We start from the raw sequence: 3,807 nt of genomic DNA on the forward strand, positions 1-3,807 counted from the left end.
TTAACAAGTGAGAGAATGGAGCTTGAGTCTATTTCACCAACTCATTCATGGGCCGACAAGATCCTGGACTACCTGGCTTTAATAAATCCTGACTCAACAAGTGAGAGAATGGAGCTTGAGTCTATTTCATCAACTCAGTCGTCGGTCGACAACACCGAGGACGACGTAGCTTCAACAACTCCTGGCTCAACAAGTGAGAGAATGGAGCTTGAGTCTATTTCATCAACTCAGTCGTCGGTCGACAACACCGAGGACGACGTAGCTTCAACAACTCCTGACTCAACAAGTGAGAGAATGGAGCTTGAGTCTATTTCATCAACTCAGTCGTCGGTCGACAACACCGAGGACGACGTAGCTTCAACAACTCCTGACTCAACAAGTGAGAGAATGGAGCTTGAGTCTATTTCATCAACTCAGTCGTCGGTCGACAACATCGAGGACGACGTAGCTTCAACAACTCCTGGCTCAGTATGTGAGGAAACACGTGCTGAACCCTCGCGAGGTGCAACATTTCAGGAAGAACTAAGGAAAATGTCAGTTCATGTATTCGTGGAGGCGCTGGTTTTGCGGATATTTAAGAAAGCAAAAGTGAACATGAACACTACAAACTCTGGGGCCATCATTATGCGTCTGTTTGAAAGAACGTGGATCGAACGTGGTGTCGATTTTGATCCCAAAACGTTTCATAAACTTGACAAGAACATTTTCCAGGACCTTTGTAAGAAGTGGGGCAGTGTAGAAATGGTGCTGCTCTCCATGCAATTAGAGGAACCAGAACTTGGGAACTGCATTGCCTCCTCTGTCAAAGATCACCTGATGACGTCACCCAAAAAGCGCAGCACCATCTGCAAGTTTTTCTCGTCTGTGGGCAAAGTCATCTCCAACATCTGCAGGTGTAGAAATAAGGTTAGTGTTATATAGGTGAAGGTAAGGTAAGATTTACTTCGGGGGCTCCGGTTTTTCCTAAATTCAGTGAATATCAACTTCATTCACTAAATCACTGAAGAAAAAAAACATCTGTGAGAGAAGGGAGGCTCAGTCTCTTTCACGAGCTCAAAGCCATCTCTAACATCTGCAGGCGTAGAAATAGTGTTGGTGTTGCACACTTGGTGTGTGCAATATCCGATAACTGATTCTATATGTTGTATAAAAGTTTCATTTTGTTGAATCAGATGTTGCACACTTGATGTGTGCAATATCCGATAACTGATTCTATATGTTGTATAAAAGTTTCATTTTGTTGAATCAGATGTTGCACACTTGATGTGTGCAATATCCGATAACTGATTCTATATGTTGTATGAAAGTTTTATTTTGTTGAATCAGATGTTGCACACTTGATGTGTGCAATATCCGATAACTGATTCTATATGTTGTATGAAAGTTTTATTTTGTTGAATCAGATGTTGCACACTTGATGTGTGCAATATCCGATAACTGATTCTATATGTTGTATAAAAGTTTTATTTTGTTGAATCAGATGTTGCACACTTGGTGTGTGCAATATCCGATAACTGATTCTATATGTTGTATAAAAGTTTTATTTTGTTGAATCAGATGTTGCACACTTGATGTGTGCAATATCCGATAACTGATTCTATATGTTGTATAAAAGTTTCATTTTGTTGAATCAGATGTTGCACACTTGATGTGTGCAATATCCGATAACTGATTCTATATGTTGTATGAAAGTTTTATTTTGTTGAATCAGATGTTGCACACTTGATGTGTGCAATATCCGATAACTGATTCTATATGTTGTATGAAAGTTTTATTTTGTTGAATCAGATGTTGCACACTTGATGTGTGCAATATCCGATAACTGATTCTATATGTTGTATAAAAGTTTTATTTTGTTGAATCAGATGTTGCACACTTGGTGTGTGCAATATCCGATAACTGATTCTATATGTTGTATAAAAGTTTTATTTTGTTGAATCAGATGTTGCACACTTGGTGTGTGCAATATCCGATAACTGATTCTATATGTTGTATAAAAGTTTTATTTTGTTGAATCAGATGTTGCACACTTGGTGTGTGCAATATCTGATAACTGATTCTATATGTTGTATAAAAGTTTTATTTTGTTGAATCAGATGTTGCACACTTGGTGCAATTTAAAGACAAAGTCCATCCTCCTTTCTTTGTTAACAGAGTTTAATCTCACGGTTGTTCAGTACATCCGTGCGTTTTAGTTCCAGTAAGAAGTCCTTCTCGATTCATGGACGCCAGTGAAGACAGTCGAGCCTCCCCAGTTGTATTTCTTGAATAGGTTTTAATGCGTTTGAGGGCTGAAAATGTCCGCTCGACAGAGGCAGCAGATATTGGCATTGTCACCGCCCAACATGTCACGCTAGCCCACTGACCGATCACGTATGGCTAGGCCAGCTAGCAGGCTCTGACATGTCAAAGAATACGCCCAACATGTCAAACTAAAGATCTGATTGGTTGAACACTATGACAATCAACAATATCGTCCCCATTCACTTAAACTGCAAAGGGATTCACTTGTGAGTCTGCAGGCCGGGGGCCTCTCTTCTTACCTAGAGACACAGAGGTGAGATCTGATTGGATAAAAGCTCTACTTAAAACAAGCTGCACTGGAAGCAGAGCAACAAAAAATTATAATACATGTAGTGTATTTATGAAAAATTATTAAATTATAAAATAGCTATAACTTTGTGATTCTGTCTAGGCCAGCAGAGAAGGCCTTGCTGGCCCTGACGGCCCACCACTGGTATCCAGTGCTGCACAAATAACTAAATGTGAACACGTTTGCTGACATTTGTTTTGCTGCTGTTAATATTAACTGTCTTCATTGATTTCCTCTGCCTTAGGATTGCTATATATATATATATATATATATATATATACACACACATGTAAGTATATATATATATACATATACACACATGTAAGTATATATATATACATGTGTATTTATATGTACATGTAAATATATATGTATGTGTGAATGAAATAAAATAAGTTATTGATAAATACATTGTTTTAATTGCAAGAACTACAACTGAAAATGTGTTATTTAACATAGTAACTGATTTAATTAACTGGTTATTAATTTAGAAAAACATTATGAAAATAAACTATGAATGCATTTTTGAATATATGATTAAAAACACTAAACTAAAAACTTCAAAGTATATATACTGAAAATATTTTTAGTTGAATGTATTTATGTGTATATATTTATAATCCTTCTGAGCAGGGATTATATATATACTGTATACACACACTATAAATATGTATATATAAATACACTATAAATATATATATATGCATACACTATAAATATATATACAGGTATATACACTATAAATATATATATATATACATATATATAATCCTGTTGAGCAGGGATTTTAGGCGACAGACCCTGAATTGGGACATCGCTATAATAGTGTTGGTTACGCGCTATTTATCAATCTAAATTGGTTTGGTGTGACTCAACAGCAATGACCCGGTTACTCAAAATAATATTTTGTTATTTACTTTACTTTTGGGTAATTCTCTTGGGCAAAGTCTGCAGAAATGCAGATTTATGGAAAGGGTTCACTAAGGGCTCAAAGTGTCTGCGAGAGACTCAAACACTCTTTGATTTGACAGTGGGACGGCCTGGAGATTGGGCCTAAGTCTCCAAAGGCCGGGGTGGCTTTAAAGTGGAGCCATTGTGCAAAAAAAAAAAAAAACACAAAACATATCAAGTAACTCATCAAACCGGTTCCTCTACCCCGACCGTGAGAGCCTCTGAAACACGAGCGGCAGAAAAGACTTCAGGATACATCGAAA

Source organism: Anarhichas minor, unplaced genomic scaffold, assembly GCF_050575085.1.
Source record: "Anarhichas minor isolate MPS153535 unplaced genomic scaffold, ASM5057508v1 ptg000045l, whole genome shotgun sequence".
In the NCBI taxonomy this organism is placed as follows: domain Eukaryota; kingdom Metazoa; phylum Chordata; class Actinopteri; order Perciformes; family Anarhichadidae; genus Anarhichas; species Anarhichas minor.